Raw genomic sequence first — 21,255 nt, 5'->3', positions numbered from 1 at the left:
CCAACAATTGAGGAAGGGGAAAAGTAGAAGGCAATAATTCAAGCCATTCAGTAATAATGACTGTAGTTGATATAAGATAATCAGTTTGGACACCATGAAGCATGATCTCCCTAAAATTCCCCTTCTTCTCTCCAGTCCCTCTCTTCACCTGTCCCTTCTTCAACTCTCCCATCTTTCACAGCAGTATCTCAAGAGATCTCCCACCTCCTCTCAAATTCCAACCTCTCCACCTGCACTTCTGACCTCATCCCTTTGCACATTATCTAAAAACTTGCTCCCTCCCTTCTCCCCTCCCTGAATCTTCAACTATTCACTCTACAGTGACTTCTTTCCACTGCTTTCAAACACATTCATGTATCCCCTATCCTAAAACCAAAAAAAAAAACCCTGTCTCCCTCCAATTATTGCCTCATCTCCCTCCTACCATTCTTTTCCCAACTCCTTGAGCGAGTTGTCTCCACTTGCTGCCTCCACTTTCTCTCCTCCAATTCTCTCTCTCTGATTCCCTCCAATCTGGCTTCTGACCACTTCTCTCCACCAAAACTGCCTTTTCAAAGGTCACCAATGATCATGGTCTTGCCAAGTGTAACAGTCTGTTCTCCATCCTAATCTCCTTGACTGCTCAGCTGCCCTCAACCCCTGTGAACCACCCCCTTCTCCTGGAACCATTATCCAACCTTGGCTTCACTGACACTGTCCTCTCCTAGTCCTCCTTTCTTTCTGGTTGCTCATTTTCAGTCTCTTTTGCAGACTCCTCCTTTGCCCCCCATACCCTAATTGTGGGAGTCCCTCAAGTCTCAGTTCTGGGTCCACTTCTATTTTCTATCTACACCCACTCCCTTAGAGAACTCATTTGCTCCCATGGTTTCAACTACCACCTCTATCCCAAATCTATCTCCACTGCCCTGATCTTTCTCCTTCTCTACAGTCTTGCAATTCCTCCTGCCTTCAGAACATCTCTACTTGGATGTCCCACCGACACATCAAATTTAACATGTTCAAATCAGGACTCCTTATCTTCCCACCCAAATCCTGCCCTCCTCATGACTTTTCCATCACTGTAGACAACCCTAACCTTAACCCTGGGTCTGGGAGCCAGGGGACCATGGTTCTAATTTCAGTTCTACCACTTGCCTGCTGTGTGACCTTAGGAAGGCCACTTAACTTCTCCATCCTCAGTTTCCTCATCTGTAAAATAGAGATTCAATATCTATTGTCCTTCCCCCGTAGACTGTGAGCCCCATCTGGGACAGGGACTCACTGTAGATTTTATCTACTTCACTGCTCTTAACTTCTCCTCTACACTGAAGCTCACTGTGTGCAGGGAATGTGGCTACCAATTCTGTTATATTGTACTCTCCCAAGTGCTTAGTATAGCTCTCCACAAATAGTAAGCACAATTGAATGATTGCTTGGCATGTAGTAATCACTTAACAAATACCACAGTTATTATTATTATAGCTCACATCTTCTAAGTCCTATGCTCTTTCCACCGGGCCACAGGGCTTCCCTTTGGGGATTGGCAATCGAGACTGGGTGCACCTACCTGGAACCTCATCCTTAATTTTTCCTGGCCAAGCTTTCTGAGCCTGACTCAGCCCAGGCTGGAGAACTTTGAGAGGAAACAAGACAGCAAGCATGAGGGAGCCCATGATTCTTCCATGAATTGTAAAGTTTTTAATGCTCAATACACAATCAAGCATCTCTAGAAAAAGGAGCTCTGCTTTCAACCCACCTCTTTAGGCAAACAGATTATTTTACCTGTTGATTGAATACTCCTTTTCCTTGGTTAACCTCTTTTATTTTTCTGTCTCAGCCTCTAACTGGTACTGCCATTCTCTGCTTCCTTCTCCAGGGTGTCTTTTGATATAGCTGAAGGATTTTAAAGTCAGCTCTGACCAAGACTACTGCATTAAACTCGCATAGTTTCTACTTTTATTGTCTCTTTAATGTTGTGTTGCCTTCTTCAAAATTGATATTAAGCAGACATAAAGAATCATTAAAATATAATTATAATTATAGTGTTTCTTTTAATGTTAATAAAGTATGTCATCACCAAATCTCTAGGTGCCCAGGGAAGAGCAAAACTCTGGTTTAAATACTTATTCTCTGAGATGGCCCTTGCCAGTATTTCTCCATCATCAGACAGATATCTAAAGGAACAGATAAGTTTTATGTTGAGCCCAAAGAGTCAATAATTGAAGCTTTTTCTGATGCAAAGAAACAACTTTCCCGAGTCAGGATCCTTCTTTGTAAATTATCCAGCCAACAATCTCCCTTTTCAAAGGGAGCGCTTGTTAGCAGAAACATTAGGTTGATGTCAGTCATTAAGATATCTCCTAGCAGGGTAGATGTTCCATAATGCTCAATTGGGCAAACGACTGCTTCTAACCAGGTTCCACTGCTCAGGCTGTAGCAAGGTGTATCTCTGATGACATAACCACAAAAATATTATCATCATCAGCGGTCTTTTTTGCCCATTACTCGGGAATACGCAAGAAAAGTAAGAGACATGGTCCCTGCTCTCTAGGAGTTTAAAATCTAATGGAGGAGACAAAGGGATACATTGCCTCATGTACAATAGGAAAAAGTAAGAGCAGAAATATAAATAATAATAAAATATAAATAAGCAGAAATATAAATGAGTAATTAACTAAATAGGTAAATAGTTAACAAATGAATAAACGGTATTTGCATGGGTGCTATGGTGGTTGATGGGGATTACTCAGGGAAGGCCTCTGCAAGGAGGTTGATTTTTATCTGTGCTTTGAAGGGAGGAATGTGGTTTGAAAACATCAGGAAATAATTTGAATTATTTGTTAATAAAGAATACGTACTGCCAGTATTGCTTGTAGCACTGCAGCTAACCTCATATATCTAGGAGAGATCTTTAATAACAATATGCTCGTGAAAGAGTTCACTCTTGTTATTTTCCTCGAGTACCTTTACATTGATTAACCTCAGTTGATCATAAACAAACATAATACCCGTGAGTACACATGCACTTGAGGCCACTAAGAATGGCGAGCTAGCTTTCCTCATGACCCTTTCCTTATTCTGGAGTAACATAAATGTCTTCCAGATAGGTTTAAAAATCTACCACTCTTCAAAATTTGCCCAACTCACATAAAGTTAACCAGGTCTTCCACACTCATTACTACCACAGTAATGATGCATCTGCCAGCATCAAGATTCCTTACGAAACATCCCAAAGAAGGACACTACCAGTAAACTGGACTGTAGTTTCAATTTTGTTAAAAATCTTCCACTACCTGATTTCTTTTAGGCTTTTTCCCCATGCAAATGAACTTTGTATAGGCCAATAGGATACTTGTCAGGAAATTAGGTAGCTAATCCACTGGAGCTACTCCCTGTACTCATTTTTGAATTTCATTAGTCTTGGTTTCCCCTATGGCAGCCCCTAAGCAAATGGATTAAATGGAGACTTTCCTGGGAGATGTCCTCTCTGACTCCAGTCAAGCAACTAGGAAATGGATAGAAAATGCTACATTCTATGTGAGGACTCACTCTTTTTCCTGGTAATTAATCAATGCACTCTAGTGAAGAAAAAGAGCTGTTAGGCAGGATTCAATCTCCAGTCATCCACCCGCCCTGTCAGGTGACCTGTGGCTACCTCATTAGCTCAGTGATGGAGTATCCTCAGGGAATGGAGCTGTAATTGGCTCCATCGTCCTCCTGGGTAAGCACAGGGCACACATGAATCCAACACAGACGCTTGGCTGGCTATAATGTCCAGTGCTAATGCATTGCCATTCATCCAGTCAACACCCCAATTTTTTCAATACCCAGTTGTCTGCTGCATAATGCCAACTCAATATCCTGTTGAAAACACATTTCTGAATCCAGATTTTTCTTAGCAGCCCTAATGGCATTCCCCATGTTAATTCAATAATATTAGAAGAATTTGGCACCGGAACATTCTATTCAAAATTCAGCACAATCAAATGTTTCTGCTTGTGTGGCTCAGTACCCACTAATGTTGACACTTCCTTTTAGGTTGATCCAGGCAAATTCAGGCTATAAAAATCTTATTTTCCACTGGACAATTTTTCAAAGCATGCCTGTCACAAGCAGACACAGCCAATGAATGATTTTGATGACAACAATGATGACAACTAGACTTCTTTACATAGCAGAGGATTAAATATTGTACCTAGGTTTGGAAAATATTTGGGCAGCAAATATTCTCTCAATCCAGCCAAAATTCCAAGTCAAATGCCAATGCATACTCCATGTGTCATAAAAGATGGATTGGACAATTTCCTGTTAGGTGAGGGACACTTTTAAGCACCTGAGATTAGTGTAATGGGAATGGCTTCATTGATTATTTGCAGGATAATACTGTTTATAGAAAAGTGATTTAAATGGATTTTAGACTGCACTCTCCCCCTTCTAGAACATAAGCCCCTCGTGGGCAGGTACCAGGGCCCACCAGTTCTGTTATATCCTTCCAAGCATTTAGCCTAATGCTCTGTACACACTAAGCCCTCAGTAGATACCAATGATTGATTAATTAAATCCCCTATCCCCTAGTTCCCAAGAACCCTGGCAAAACTCAGATCTATTTGCCAAAGAGGTGTTGGTTTCTGATCCCTTATTAGAATCGGGCCACTCTAAACCCTAGTTTTATCACTTACTCTAGGGCCAGAGTCTCAAGATGTAATACAATTGCTAGCTCTGTCATCACTTGTTGTAATATCTCATGCTATGCCTTTATGCCTCGCTTTCATATACTTAGAGATATGCTAAATCAATAAAAGTATAAAAACGTAAGGAAAATGCATAGACAAGGGAATATGGAATGGAGCAAAGTGAATAAAGCAGAAAATATATGTGCAGCTATAGAATCTACAAAAAAATTTGCTTATGTTTAAAATGCACAACAATGTGGAGCGTGAGACATTAGGGTGTTTTTACGAGTCAGAGATCTCACAGTCAAAAAATAGCCTTGAAAATAAAACAGAACAAACAGATATTGTAATTTTCCCCTTTAAAAATATATCCCAAATAAATCATTTATCCTCTTATTATCTAGAAAGTTTAGGAAAGAACTCTTAAATTACTTTTGTCATTAATTTTTTCTTAAAACTGGGAGGTAAAGAGTTAACAATAATAATAATGATGTGCCAAGCGTTGTACTAAGCTGGGGGGTAGATGAGCCTGTTGTTTGGGCAGCATTTGTCTCTATCTTTTGCCGAATTGTACATTCCAAGCGCTTAGTACAGTGCTCTGCCCACAGTAAGGGCTCAATGAATACGAATGAATGAATGAATGAATGAATGAATGAATGAATGAATGAATGAATGAATGAATGAACACGAATTAATCAGGTCCCACATGGGGCTCACAGAAAGAAAAATAGGCATTGACTGCCCCCTCTTCAGATTAGGGAAATGAGGCACAGAGAAGTTGTGATTTGCTCAAGATCAAACAGCAGGTAAATGGCAGAGCAGAGATTAGAACCCAGGTCCTGTGACTCCAAGGGCCATGCTCTTTCCATTAGACCACACTGTTTCCCAGAATTGATTACTTTTAAACTGTTACTTTGGCCAAGTGGACCAAAGTCAATGGTATGTTTCTGAATGCAGAAGATGAAGAAGATCACTTCATATTTCAACACGGTAATGAAAGAAGAGGACTTAAATGAGATTTAATGTGAGAATAGATTCTGTTGACTTCTGATTTACTGCTGACCAGTAGAGCCACAGAAGTGCTACGGATGGATTTGATTGGTTAAGTGACTAATTGGCACAGAAGTGTTGAGGTGGTGGTTGGGGGTGACATCATCATCAATGGTATTTATTGAGTGCTTACTGTGGGCAGAGCACTGTACTAAGCATCAACATAATTTAAGGAGAAAAAAATGTATTGGGGCAGAACCTCCTGGAAGAGATGTGAATTCAGGAGGGTTTTGCAAATGAAGGGAGCTGGGCAACCAATAGAAATCAAAAACTTCCATATTTCTCAACATCCCCTTTCCTTTGTCCCAGGCTCCATTTTATTTCTGGGACTTTCTGGTAAAAATTTCAGGGTCAGGAATCTAAACTAATTCTCTTACCCTCTTCAAAACCCTACCTAAAGCTCACTTCCTCCAAGAGGACTCCCAGACTGAGCTCCCCTTTTCCCTCTGCTCCCTCTACCCCCGGCTTCGCCTCTCCGCAGCTAAACCCTCTTCTCCCCACTTTCCCTCTGATCCTCCCCTTCTCCTGTCCCATCCCCTCAGCACTGTACTCGTCCGCTCAACTGTATATATCTTCATTACTCTATTTATTTTGTTAATGAGATGTACATCACCCTGATTCTATTTATTTGCTATTGTTTTAATGAGAAGTTCTTCCCCTTGATTCTATTTATTGCCATTGTTCTTGTCTGTCTGTCTCCCCCGATTAGACTGTAAGCCCGTCAAAGGGCAGGGACTGTCTCTATCTGTTACCGATTTGTACATTCCAAGCGCTTAGTACAGTGCTCTGCACATAGCAAGCGCTCAATAAATACTATTGAATGAATGAATGAATGAATATTCTGATGAGCATTCTGGTGCTCACCATATCCAAATCACATAAATTTCAGTGGTGAAACTCTTAAGTAACCGATTAATAGTCCATTGTTGGGTAGGGGCTGTCTCTATTTGTTGCCAAATTGTACTTTCCAAGTGCTTAGTACTGTGCTCTGCACACAGTAAGGGCTCAATAAGTGCGATTGAATGGATGAACGAATGAATTAATATATGGCATTATGGTAGCGGGGGTTGTTCTTTTCAGTGTGTGCTATTTTCAGGACTTAAATCTTAATGTGGTCAGGAATCCAAAGTTGAATGTGAAATGTTCACTGTAAGATAATAAGATCTGACAGACCTTATTCAGGCAAATTGTCCACTGATTCCTCCAAAACAGTAATAGTATTAGTAACAGGAGTGATAATAGTAGCAGTAATAATAGTAGCATTCATTTAGTGCTTTCTTTGTGCAACACATTCTATTAGATATTGAGTGGTATTACAAGAAAAGAAAAAATAAGGACCCTTCCCTCAAACACTTTATGATTTATTGACAGAGATCTATGTGCAATTGAAAGGTACAGTACTTGGAACTTAGATGGAATGAATAAGAAATCATAATAAAAGACATATATCCTTACAGTTATTTGTGTTAGCCCTGGAGAGTCTATGGTGGGTGGTGAATCATGGGTAAATGATGGCTTAGTCATGGAAGGTTTCATGGGATTTAAGTAGGATTTTGAAAGAGAAGGACTGTATATGGTGAGGTGAGGTGGGTAGGACATTCCAGGAGAGAGGAATGGGGTCATGAAGTCTAACATGAAAAAAGGTGAGGTCCCTAGCTAGAACAGAAAAAGGACTGTACTAAGTTTGTTCTGTCCCAAGCTTCAGTTTATTTCCAGGATTTCCTGGTAAAAATTTCAGGGTCAGGAACCTATTCTGATGAGCATTCTGGTGCTCACCATGTCAAAAATCTCATAAATTTCAGTGGTGAAACAGAAACGACTGTACCAAGTAAAACCTAAAGCGGGAAAGGTGGAGAAACTCTTTGTTTTAAAGCAGTGTGAAAATATGTATCTATATCTATATGTATGTATACAAATATATCCCCTTCTCTTCCTGTCCACCCGCCCCCCCTCGCTAGATTGTAAACTCCTTGAGGGGGGATGTGTCTTCTTATCTACTGTACTCTCCCAAGTGCTGAGTATAATGCTCTGCACACTGTAGGCAATGAATAAATACTCTTAATAAAGTGACTGACTGAAAACTGGTTTCTGTTCTTTAGTAAAGAATTGTCAATGTCATCAACAAGACACTGGAGTATGAAGAATATAAGAATATAAAGAAACAGAACTTCCTTAATTATTAATAATACTTATGGTATTTGTTAAGCACTTGCCCAAGTTATAGCAAAATGAAAAGGTAAGTGAAACATTTTCAGCCTTCTGGGTAGACAGGGTGATAAAACATGTGGTATTTTTCTCTGAAGGAATTTGTCTTTTTGTTCTCTGAAGTGATCATAAAGATTTTCTTCAGTACAAAAATATTCAATCAGAGAAAATTATTTTGCATGATGCCAGAAATTCTGATTAGATACAAAATATTTTTTCATCCTTAAGGCAGGCTTCCAACTAGTTATTTATTGAAGTTCTTTTAGGATTTGTTTTCAGAACTATAAAGGTGTTATCTCCTTTTAGCTACGCAATATCTTCCGGTATTTAATGTGCTAAACCTTCTGATCATGTGATAAATTTCCTTTCATACTAAATAACTCTAGAAAACTGTTTCCAAATAAACAGTTTCTATCAGATAGAAAGGGATATCTTATTTGCCTTGGATTGCAGCTAATGAAAATAATTTACAAAAGTCAGTAACTTAGTTTCAAGATGCTACTTTAGTATTTCATTGATGTTTAATATCCCTGTACTCACTGAACCTCTATCTCATCTATCTCGCTGCATACCTCTGGCCTGGAACTCCCTCCCTCTTCATATCCACAGATCACTTTCCCCACCTTCAAAGCCTTATTAAAAGCACATCTCCTCCAAGAGCTTTCCCCGACTAAGTCTCCATTTGCTCTTCTCCCACTCCATTGTGTCACCCTTGCCCTTGGATCTGCACCCTTTATTCACCCCTCACTCAGTCCCACTGCACTTTTGTACACACCCATAATTTATTTCTTTATATTAATGTCACTTTTCCTCTCTCGTTGTGGGCAGGGAATGTGTCTACCAACTCTGTTATATTGTACTCTCCCAAGTGCTTACTACAGTGCTCTGCACCCAGTAAGCACTCTACAATTCAACTGATTGATGGATTGATGTACAAGCACATGGTTCTGGGCCTTAAACTATGCTTATAGCATCAGTCCTAGTCCTAATACAGGCATCACACGGTGCTGTTTCAACTGGTCTGAACTGAGAGTAGCTTCGAATCAGGCCCTGAGTCAGTTTCTAAGGTGTGATTGATTCTTACTGTGTAAGTATACAAGGTCCGTTATTCCCTTTTCAAAAACACTTGGAAGATGGTAAAAATGCTGATTTATCACCAAACTTGGTAGGTTAGTTCTGTTCTCAATCTAGCAGGCTCTCCCTGCACTATCATTATTAATAACAATAATAATAATAACTATTATTTTGGGACTTGTTAAGCACTTAATGTGTGCCAGGCTCTGTGCTATGTGATGGTGGTAGAAGTGGAATAATCAGATCAGACACAGTCCCTCTCTCACTCGGGGCTCACATTCAAGTAGGAAGGAGAATACCTTGTGGAATACAAATACCACAATTATTAAATCCCCATTTTACAGGAAAACAAACTGAGGTACAGAAAAGGAAAGTGACTTGCCTAAGGTGACATAGCAGGCATTAGCAGAGTTGGAATTACAAACCTGATTTCCTAACTCCCAGTCCTGTGCTCTTTACAAGAGGCCACACTGTTTTAAAAATCAACGTCTCTGGCTGTGAGTTAATTCATCTTCAGCTTCCACGTTCCTTCAAGAATAAAGCATAACGGTTTGGGGGAGTCAAGAAAGAAAGCATTAGATTTTTCATGGGAAAAATCAAAAGCTTTCTCTTCTCACTCAGGTGCATTTGGAATCAGTGTAGCCTTGGTAGCATTCTGCCTTCCAAATAGCCACATTGCGGTGACATGGCCACACCCTTGAGGAAGGTTCTGAGGTAAAGTGAGGAGCACCCGCCAGCCCATCTCTTTTCATCCAGGCCAGATGCTATGTGAGGAGGGATGCTACTCTGGACAGATTACATCATGCAGTGGCGACTGCTGAGAGAAAAGAGGAGTAAGAAGTAAATGATGTAGTGTCTCGTCTGTGGGAAATGAAATACTGGGTGCATGGGGCTAATTAAAAACATCAAGCTGGCAAATCCTGAGAAAATGTGAGTGGCAAGAAGCTGAATGTTTTCCTTTTTTCTGGTCAGGTTAACGTTACACTTTAAAACCAGCAGGTAACTTTGACATTTGTGCAGACTCGTTTTGTTTGGTTTTGATGTAATGTCAGTGAGCACAAGCAGTCGGGATTTTATTGAAAGAACATGGCAGGGAGCAAAGTTTTGGGAATCAGCTGTTACTGGAGGTGAAACCTCAAAATCAAGACTCCCAAGCAAAACCCAAATAAACTCCCCACCTCCACCCCACCCTCTTTCTAAGTACTATGCTCAGAGCTGGACAGAGGGGAAGTTGAAGGGATGGATAAGTAGCCCTTCCATTTCCCTTTGACAGTCCATGTAAAAGGCATGATAAAAATAGCCAAAGAGGCGGGGAACACAAGAGGAAGGAGGATGAAAGAGTCCCTCTCCCCACCAACCCCCTATCTCTTGGTTTCCTCCTCTTTTAGCCCACGTCTTCCACTGGCCGCCCGACACAGGCCCCAGGAGTCATCCTGAACTGTCACAGCTTTGATCATGTAATAATGGTCAAATATGAGAGGAGCGTATCCAAGAAGCCATCCTGGGCCTTACATTAACTGCTCTGGCCCCTTCCACTATAGACTCAAGGCCCAAGAGGGAGGAACAGCGGGAGACATGGCATAAAAGGGGTGTTTAGGTTTTGCTCCTTATTGTGGATGGAAAGAAACTATTCTCTGCTGCTCCATTTCATTATCTGCTTCTTCCTTTTTAATATCCGTCAGACCACCACTCTCCACAAAGCCTAACTAAAATCACATCTCCTCCAGGAAGCCTTCCCTGACCAACCTCCGAAGTCCCCATTCTTTCTGCATCACCTATACATTTAAATCCATATTCACTAAGCACTTTGATACTCACTCATCCCACCTCCAGCCCCACAACATTTATTTACATATCTTTGAATTCGGTCGAGTCTCCCTGTATGTAATTGATTTTAATGTCTGCCTTCCCAACTAGAATGAAAGTTTCTTGGGAGCAGGGATCATAATGACCAACTCTATTGCACCATGTGCTCAATAAATATCACTGATGGATTGATTGTGATGGGCCATTTCGATGCAGGAGAGGTTTACTGTGCAAAGCTCATCCATCTCACCAACAATCCCCAGGTCAGCACTACAGAAACCCAACATTGGCCACCCCAACTCCTTTGCTGACCAGGGTGATGACTCCCCCACCCCATGACCTTCATCCCCCAAGTGCCAGTCAGTCAGTCAATCAATCATATTTATTGCTAAATGCTAAGTGCTAAATGCCAATGAACCAAAGTCATAATAATAATAATGATAATTATGGTATTTGTTAAGGGCTTACTATGTGCCAGGCACTGTTCTAAGCGCTGGGGTGTATACGAGATATTTGGGTTGGATATAGTCCCTGTCCTACATGGGACTCACATTTTACAGATTAGGGAATTGAGGCACAGAGAAATTAAGTGACGTGCCCAAGGTCACACAGCAGACAAGTGGTGGAGCTGGGATGTGATGAGGAGAAAATTTCCTGTGCTCCAGTTTTGGACAAAACCTTGGAGAGAGGGTACATGTCTAAATGAAGCAATGCTTCCAATGTGGTGTTTCCTCTTGGAGAGAGGCAAGGGATCCTGAATTTGGTCCACCATAGAGCTGGTAGCACCCTAGGCTCCAATTTGCTCATACCTCATCCTCTAATCATAATTCTAGGTTTACATGCCAAGCTGCAGTCCCAATTTGTTTCCAGGTTAAGAAACTGATCTCTGTATCTTTGAATCCCACTGGTCCCCAAATCTTTTCCTTTACTACTCCAAGAAGCAATGTACTTCAAGCCCCTAACTTGAAACTCGATCGTTTCAGGGAATGTTAGGCTACAGGGATCGTGTAAGGGAACGTCACTTGCTAAAATGTGGCCATTTTGTCCACTCCCGCAGTCACTCGAGGAGGGACATTTTGGGAAATCTGACAGATGACCATCTGGAAGTTGTTCACGGAGTACTCAGTGCCCCAACGGGCACAGCAGCTGCTCCGTTAGTCACACAAACTTCATCTATCTGTAAATTGCATGGAAAAACCTGCCTGGGGCTGTGATAACCCAAAGACTCCACGTCAAGAAAACTCTCTCTGATGTCTTCTGCCTCACAACAGCAAAGCTCCCTATGGTGATTTCCAGTCAGTAGGTGTGATTTTCTCTCACTTTCTTGCTTTCAAAACATTTTAATTTTTTTATAGAATGTTTAATATTCCATTATTTCTCATGGATGAAAGAAGGAAACCTCATTCTGAAAAATATATGTCCTCTGCTATAGCGGAGATCAGTCTAGGAGCAGTCTCTGCAGCCATTGCTGCTAACTTCAAAAATAAATGATTTTGATATCTTCAGGAACCAGATTTTCATATTTGTTCTCTGAAGAATGGGAGGAACATTTTTAATAAAGCTCTTGTTGTGATGAATAGCTGGCTCGAAAATAGCAGACAAGGGCTCAGCCTTCCACGGGGCTGAAGGAGCTAGCCTCTGTTGTAATTTGCCTAAATAAACAGGGAAACAGCAAAAGTCTATTGTCCAGCTGATCTCATTTGAGCCAGGTGATTTCCTTTCTTAAAATCGGTTCTGATCTCACCTAAGGTGGCTTACTTGCAGTTCAAAGCAATACCACTGTGGTGCATACCTGCCCCCTGAATAACTTCCAACTCCAAAACAGAGATGAAAATACTCATCTTTCTGACCCCTATTACGGTAGTTTAAGCAGAGACTCAGTTTAGTCCATATTTATTTGTGATGAGGCCGAGTACATGAAAGCTTTTTAATTTAATCTCTCTCTCCTGGTGACTGGATACAAATTAATTGCAATGGAAAACACTTATGTCCAAAGAAATCCCTTGAACTGTAGTATGTTGACCCACTGGAAATCATCAACAGCAAAACATGCCACTCTGCATTAGAGGGATTGTAGATGTTTGCTCTGGGAATACTGAATCTGCTACATAGAACAAAGTTACAAACATCTCCTCTCTCTTTTGAACTCAGTAAGCATATATTCACCCTAAGTGTGTGTGGGGGTGTCGGGGAGGAGGTGGTCAGCTGGTAGGTTGCCTTGAGAGACCTACTGCAACTTCCCTTGCCCATTTATCAATCAATCATATTTATTGAGCACTTACTGTGTGCAGAGCACAGCAATGAGCACTTGGAAGAGTACAGTGTAACAGAATTGGTAGACACGGCTCCCTGCCCACAACAAGGTTATGGTTTGTAGCAGTCAAGGTATTTATTGGGGATCCACTGGGTGAAATGCACTGTACAAAGTGATCAGGAAACCCCAAAAGACAGAGGTGAAACATTCCCTTCCCACGTGGAGCTTACACTCTAACACGGAAGACAGACATAAGATATTTACTAACAGAATTACACTCGCTGTGGAACCAGGACCAACTCTGGGACTGTGACTCGGAACATCATAGGCATACCCTCAGTGGGTCTTCTGCCCCATAGGTACCCTGATGTACAACTCTGTGGAAAGTGAAGGCTCTGCTCATGTCAATGATCAACTTGGGAGTCTACTAAGAGAAACTAATCTTGGCCAGGCCTTGGGTGTGGATACTTGTTCCCACTCCTTTGCCACTATAGCTCTAGCGGAGCAGAGGGGAACTCCCCAAATAGCCCTTACTCTCTGCAGCTTTTCCAGAATAAACAAACCACTGAGTTGACATTCTCCCACTCTGCTCTTCTAGGGCTTCTCTAGGCAGCTGAAATCTCATCTCAGTGGTTTTTCACACCGAGCCCAGAGAGGTTGGGAATAGGCTGCTCCAAGGGCAGAAGGCTACCTCTCTAGGAGAAATCTCCTACCTGAATTCTGAGAGCCTCAGGGAAATCATACTGATGGTACTTTCAGAGTTCTGCCTCAGTTGGGACATCCTAAGTGCCTCCAGCTCCCTTTGAGAGAGTGGAGTTTTATTTTTCTTTTGGCAGTCAAATAAAACTCTTAGTTTAGGCCTTGAGGGAAGATTGATGCTGATCTAGAGTTCTACCACTATATAAATCCAAGTTTCACCTACATGTAGAATACCAAGTGCAGTTCTCGTTGCCATACACACACACACACACACACAGAGAAAAATCACATCTTAGGAAGGACATAAGAGAGCTAGAGAAGATACTGAGAAGGGCAATCAAGATGATCCGGGGGATAGAGAAGCTTCCATGTGAAAGGAGATGAAAATGTTTAGGACTCTCTGATCTGGAAAGAAAGCTGACATGGAACATGATTGACATTTACAAAATCATGAAGGATGAGCACAGGATGAATACAGAAATGTTGTCACCAAATCGCACAACACTAGCCACAGAGGAATGTGGAATTTGTTACTGTAGGAAGTTGTGCAGGCCAAAAGAATAAATAGAATGATGGGGTTTGGATAAATTAGGGGTCAAAGGGTCACAATAAGCCACTAGAGGGAAAATTTGGTATGTTTGGAGGAAATGTATTAGAGGGAAAAATTGGCGCATCATTAAACATTCAGATGGATATCAAGGAGGGTGACTGTCACATGGTTCATTCATTCATTCAACTGTATTTATTGAGCGCTTACTGTGTGCAGAGCACTGTACTATGCACTTGGAAAGTACAATTCAGCAATAAAGAGAGACAATCCCTGTCCACACATGATTCCTCCAAGCAAACTGTTGCCACCATTAAGAATGAATGCTGAGCTGGAAAGGCTATCGATCTGATCCAGTAAAGGTATTGTGCATGTTGTAACAAGGAGGGGATGTCAGTGCAAGGCATTCTAATGTCCCTCCATGAACAAGAGGGAAGGAGATTGATTCTCTTGCCCTCCATGAATTAATTCTATGGGACTGGTTGTGACCCCAGGCAACCATCTGACTCAGTAAAGAAAATTATGAATTGAGAAAAATATCTTGGAATTAGCCCTTTTTTTAATAATGAGCAGTGTGGGGGGGTTTTCTCTGGTCTCCAATAATACATTCCTTCATAGGAGGATGAATTGTCTTTGCGGATGCTCTTTGGGCTTCTTGGAGAGATATCAGTGAAGATGTAAATATAGAAAAATAGAGTCCCTAGAATTTATCTTAGGGATACATTTTTTAAAAGAATCTACAAACCCATAAAAATTTTCTCCTGTTTCCAAATTTCAATCAGTCCCTCTCTCACTTCCCTCTCCTACAACTTTCTCCATCTCTTTCCACTCAGTGAACACAGCAGTGTGCCTGTAGGAAAGCATACTCGAGTTCATGTAAAAACCAAATTCCTATGAGCATCTAACAAATGGGGAACCAAAACATGACAGAGAGGGAGTGCTTATTAAATTATTATGGCTGGTGGTCTGCTTTCTTTGAAGTTCTCTTCCTGATTTTCTTGGTGCTCTGGGCCCCTACCCAATTAACAGTGATATATATATCACTGTTAATACATATATATATAATACATATATATCTCTATGTGCTATATATATGCATATGTATAGCAAAAGTAGGCTGTGTATTTATACATATGTGAATGTAAATGCAATTAGCAGAAATCTCTGGCTATAAAGCATTCATTAATAAAATTGTGTGTGTAAAGCCAAGGTAAAATACTAATTAATAACATCACACCTCAAACAGTTACAGAGGGATTGTAGGCCATGTGCCAGATATTTAAGACATCACTTCTCATTTATTAGAAAAAGTCACAACCTATGGGTCCATTACAATAAGTCAAGTATAAGTAATTTGGAAACTGTGATGTAATTTTGCAACTTATTTCATAGACTGGAAAACTTCAGTATTACTCCTCCTACCACTACTACTAATAATAAGTGTGGCATTTATTAAGGGCTTACTATATGTGCCAAGCACAGTACCAGGTGTTGGGATAGATACAAGATAATCAGGTTGTGCACAGTCCATCAAAAAATGATGTGCTAGTTTAAGGATGTGAAACTCCATAAGGAAGAAAGGAGAAATTGACACCACCCCCCAAACTCCAACCCTACCAAGACCTGGACAGTGTGGAGGAGGAAAGCCTACTAGCATAGGCCAAGCAGCTACCCCAACCGGCTTTTAGACCTGGATGGGGGCCAACAAGAAATGGAGACTCAAGGTGGTAATGTCTCTATTGAATTACCTCCATCCAATTAAGCTGTGGCAGGGTCAGATTCTTGATTACTCTCTGCTATGGTCAGTGTTGGGATCTCTCGGGTCCCTGGCTTTAGTTGGGAGTAGTAAGGGGATGAGCTCCTCCCCGCAGGGCAGGATTCTCTCCCTCATTGTAGTTCTGGGCCTAGTTAGGGGCTTAACTCACCCTATCTAGCCTCCAAGTCTAGGCTAGGAATTTCACTTCAACTCAGCAGCTCCATCATGTATAAGGGGGTTTCTTCTACCCCTACCCACCCTGGATACAGACCTGCCCCCGGTACCCCTTTCAGACTCCCTCTCTGACCTCACTGTCTGTCTCCTATTTGTCTCTCTACTCTCTACCTCTCTGGGACTCTCTGCCTCTTTATCTCCCACCCATCTGAAAGCCTTGCCCCTGGAAGGCCGCCTCCCCAAAGCTCCACCCTAAATTGACGACTGTCTTGTCTTATGCTGTCGAGTCGTCTCTGACCCATAGCGACACCATGGACACATCTCTACCAGAACACTCCACTTCCATCTGTAATCGATCTGGTAGTGGATCCACAGAGTTTTCTTTGTAAAAATAAGGAAGCGGTTTACCATTGCCTCCTTTCACGCAGTAAACTTGAATCTCTTCCCTCAAGTCTCTCCCATGCCATTGCTGCCCAGCACAGGAGACTTCTGACTTGTAGCAGATTGCCTTCCACTCTCTAGCCACTGCCCAAGTTAGGAATGGAATGGGTATGTCTCTGCTTGACTCTTCCCTCCCTTAGCCGACACTGGTAGAGTACCGGAAACTCTCCAGGTGCGACCCTGAGAGGGGAAAGTTGATGATACCTGTACTCAAAATGAAAAGTTGGTCCCTATGCTGACTCTTTCACTTTATTGCACCTTTAACAGGACCAGATGACTTGAGGCCGTGCTGGGGAATGAGCAGGGAATGCCCAATGGAAGTCTCAATGTAAAGTGTGGGCCTCCCTGACTTCCCTTCTCCATCCCTCCTGAAGCTATTTTTGTAACCAGCAGCAGCTGCAACAAAATGGGAACGGGGAGAATGAGGTTTAAGAAAAGCAGCATGGCCTAGTGGCAAGAGCACGGGCTTGGGAGTCAGAGGACATGGGTTCTAAACCCAGCTCTGCCACTTATGTGCTGAATGACTTTGGACAAGTCACTTAACTTATCTGTGCCTCAGTTACCTCATCTGTAAAATGGGGATTAAAACTGTGAATCCCAAGTGGGACCAGGACTGTGTCCAACCTGATTACCTTGTCTTGTTTTGTTTTGTTCTGTTTTGCTTTGCTGTCTGTCTCCCCCGTTTAGATTGTGAGCCCATTATTGGGCAGGGATTGTCTATCTGTTGCCGAATTGAACATTCCAAGTGCTTAGTACAATGCTCTGCACATAGTAAGAGCTCAATAAATACGATTGAATGAATCTACCCCAGCGCTTAGAACAATGTGTGGCACATAGGAAGCCCTTAACAAATACAATTATTATGATTATTTTTAGGGAGTTGGGGTTGAGGGAGGAGGATGAGGGAGGGCGAAGAGAAAGATTACATCTCTCTTCGCTTCATTCAAGGCCCTTCAGTGTCATTGTCAATGTCAGCATTAACCTTAACTTGACCACTCCTTCTTTCTTTATTCTCCTTTCATCAGGCCCAGATTTCCTAAAAAAAAATTTTCCTCTTCGCTCCAAGTGTTGGTTGGCCCTCCACACGCATTAATGCTTCTTTGTCCAAACAACCACAGTTCATTTATCTCTGAATTCAACATGTTTTTAAACAATGTCAGAACCTCACAGAAGAGAGCTGATAATTCCCAGTTTCTATCATCAGCAGTTGTGGTGGGGAAAAGGGCCTCACTGGGTATCCCCTTTTCATTATAGAAAGGCACCAGCCATTTTTTAGGGTCACTGTCAAAGGCCCTGGCATTATCTGGCGAAAGGCAGAGACTGAAAACATCCATCCTTCACTGAGAGACATAAACTGCTTCAAGGGAGTTTCTAAAACTAGAAACTAGGGTACTGTTGACAAACTACCCCCTGGATTTTATTCCTCAGTTGTTGCTAAGGCCTTCATAGATTGAAATCCCAGCTCCTTTTCTTTCCACTCCTATGGCCATCTACCTGATCCAAGCTCTCATCTCCTGGTCCAAACCCTGTTGACTACCACATCTTCTTACTCATCTTCCTGCATCAAGCCTCTCCTCTCTCCGGTCTGTCCTACACTCACTTGTCTGGATCATCTTCCTCAAATACCATTGAAAACATATCCCTTCCCTCCTCAAGGACTTCAGATAGCTACCCATTTCTCAAAACTCATCTGATTCAAGTCTCTCCACCAGTGTCTCCTACTTACCTTTTCACTTTCTTTTCCCACTACACTCCAGTTCACATTCTTCACTCTTCCCAAGCTAACTTCTTCACTATATCTCACTCTCAACTCTCTCAGGCCAGACTAATTGCACCCACCCTTCTCCCTGCTTGGAATTTCCTCTCCACTCAAATCCACCATACTATTTCCTTCCCAACTTTAGAGACCTTCAAAATGGCCATCTTCTCCAGAAGGCATTGTTTGAGGAATCCCCATCCTCTTGGTCTTTTTATCCCATCAGCTACTCTTAGCCTTTATCTGGGTATTGGTTCATTCATACATTGGAATTTATTGAGAATCAACTGTGTACAAAACACTGTACTAAGCATTGAGGAAGAATAGAATAAAGGATATATAAGACTGGATCTCTGGCCCTCACATGTCTCGCTACCTAAAAGTGGGTATGGTGGCAAAGGGCAGTGAGGAATGATTAAATACATAAAGACAAATCAACATAAGAACACAAGGACACTGATAGACAATAAGAATTCCAGATCACTGCAGTTAAAGGAGCCATAGTAAGCCTTCCACTCAGGCTGTCTGACCCATAGGTTGCATGGTTTGGCCTTTTTCAATTCAGATATGGAAGGTTTTTTAAGGCTGTCAATTGATCTACCATTATTAACTAGCCTTTGTAGAGTATTTTACATTTCAGAAGTATTCTGCAATCACTTATTCATTAGTTTCCATGAAAGAAGGTCAATGCTATCAATTTCCACTGGAGAGCCACGAGCTAAGGAGAGGTGAAGTTACAAGGTTACTCAGCCAGTCAGAGTTCTCAATGTGTGGGGGTGGTGAGCAGTGGAAACTTTTATGTTGTGGATAAATACTTGATCCAAAGTAGATTGCTGTCATTCATATGCTATTCCAAAATTAAGGAAAGCTCTGTAAAAAAAAAAAACCTCTCTGGAATTAGGGAAAGTTCCAGAAAAGAGAAACCAGAAACAAAATGGGGAGCAGATAATTATCCCATTCAAGAGGATTGAGCTGAAGGCTGGTTCCTCACCAACCTCTACAAGGACCAGATCCCAACCAGAGAGAAATGGAAGGAGATGCTAAAAAGTCAAGGAGGGGACTAGAATACCCCAAGAAAGAACTCTTTAAAAAGTATCTGTCAAGAAAGTTCCATGCAATGCTGAAAGTAAAAACAAAAACAAAACTAACTGGTGCTGCTGGGCATGAAATAATCATAATTGTGGTATGTGCTAAATGCTTACTAAGTGCCAAGCACTGTTCTAAGCACTGGGGTAGATATCAGATGATCAGATTGTACACAGTCCTTGTCCCAAAAGGGACCCACAGTCTAAGTAGAAAGGAAGCAGAGAAGTAGTGTAGTCTAGTGAAAAAAACACAGGCCTGGGAGTCAGAGAACCTGAGTTCTAATCCCGGCTCTGCCATGTGTCTGCAGTGTGACCTTGGGCAAGTCACTTCACTGGGCCTCAGTTTCCTCATCTGTAAAATGGGGGTTTGATACTTGTTCTCCTTCTCATTTAGACTGTGAGCCCCACTTGGGGCAGGGACTGGGTTCGACCTGATTATCTTTTATCTACCCTAATGTTTAGTACAATTCCTGGGATATAATAAGAACTTAACAAGTACCTTAAAAAAAATAGGACAGATATCGAATCCCTATTTTACAGACAAGGAAACTGAAGCACAGAGAAATCAAGTGACTTATCCAGATCACACAGCAGCAAGTAGTGAAGCACAGATTAGACCTCAGGCCTCCCAAAGTGATCACAGTTCTCCCTCAACACACCCCTGTTCATCTGGCAGCAGAGTAGGGCAGTACCTTCTGCATAGAGAAATGGCAAGCCAGCGAAGGGGGATTCACTTTTGCTTCCTCACCGAAGGGCTAGAGACAGCAACTGCAAGCAAGAGACAGCAGGGCTGAGGATGGAACCAGTGATACAGATCCTCCCCGGCATGGGCCCATGTGGGAAGGAGTGCTGTCCTCCTCTTCTGAAAGGGCCACACCCACCATTACCCCTATCACCCCCAAAAAATCAGTCCAGGACTTTTTTAAGTTCCAGTCTATTCCAAGTTACTTTCAGCCTTGGTACAATGTCTGTGAAACGCAAAGAGAAGTTGATCTCCAGATCATTCAGACCTAAAAGTCTGTTTTGGCTTCCATTATTCAAATATTTCAGGCCAAAGTGTTTTTCTGGCCCAAAATATCCACATCATGAATTTTCAGCCTTCAGCACTCTCCTCACACATGTTTTGAATCAAAGGGCAAGAACACGACTGGCAACACTTCACCTGAAATATTCAGATACTTGAGGACAAAAGATATCTTGAGGCCTGAATTATTCAGATAATATGCTATGGAAGACACACCCTAGATAATAGGAGGTTGGGAAGAAGATATCCCCTCTCTCTTACCTCTTTAACTGACAGGCCCATGTGGCAGGGCCTTAGTCTGATTTGATTCTCTTCAGGGCTTAATACAGTGCTTGATACATAGTAAGTGCTTAATAAATCCTGTAACAAACTAACAAACTAGGAAATACATTGAGTTCTTTTCAAGGTAAGAACCTGTTGTGATTTAGCTTGAGGCTAGATCTATGTAGAACAGAGTGGAACATGATCTGGATATCTGAAACACTGTCAGTTTTAACTTCAATTACTTAAACTGTTGTAGTTGGAGAAACCAGGCCTGAGATCCCTATGTTCTGAAAACACTACTGTAGAATGAAATTACTAATAAGTGAGTCTGTAAATGTTGCTGAATACATGGATTGAAAAGACTACTGAGGTTTACTGAATTTCTGATTGTGATTTTAAAAGATAAGGTCTCAAGGTTTGAGCAATTTGTAATATCGAATCACATGCTCACAAAACACAGGCCACTGT

General features: G+C 41.7%; 1 non-coding gene across 1 annotated transcript; it reads right to left on the bottom strand.

Annotated features, from left to right (window-relative positions):
* Window positions 1-16,709: 16,709 nt before the first annotated feature.
* Window positions 16,710-16,848, bottom strand: LOC114808317. The gene has a single exon (XR_003756163.1). It is a non-coding gene; the product is annotated as a small nucleolar RNA SNORA7 (small nucleolar RNA).
* Between the last annotated feature and the right edge of the window lie 4,407 nt (window positions 16,849-21,255).

The sequence above is a fragment of the Ornithorhynchus anatinus genome, chromosome X5 (assembly GCF_004115215.2).
Source record: "Ornithorhynchus anatinus isolate Pmale09 chromosome X5, mOrnAna1.pri.v4, whole genome shotgun sequence".
NCBI classification, from domain to species: domain Eukaryota; kingdom Metazoa; phylum Chordata; class Mammalia; order Monotremata; family Ornithorhynchidae; genus Ornithorhynchus; species Ornithorhynchus anatinus.
This window is presented reverse-complemented; position numbering and strand designations above follow the sequence as displayed.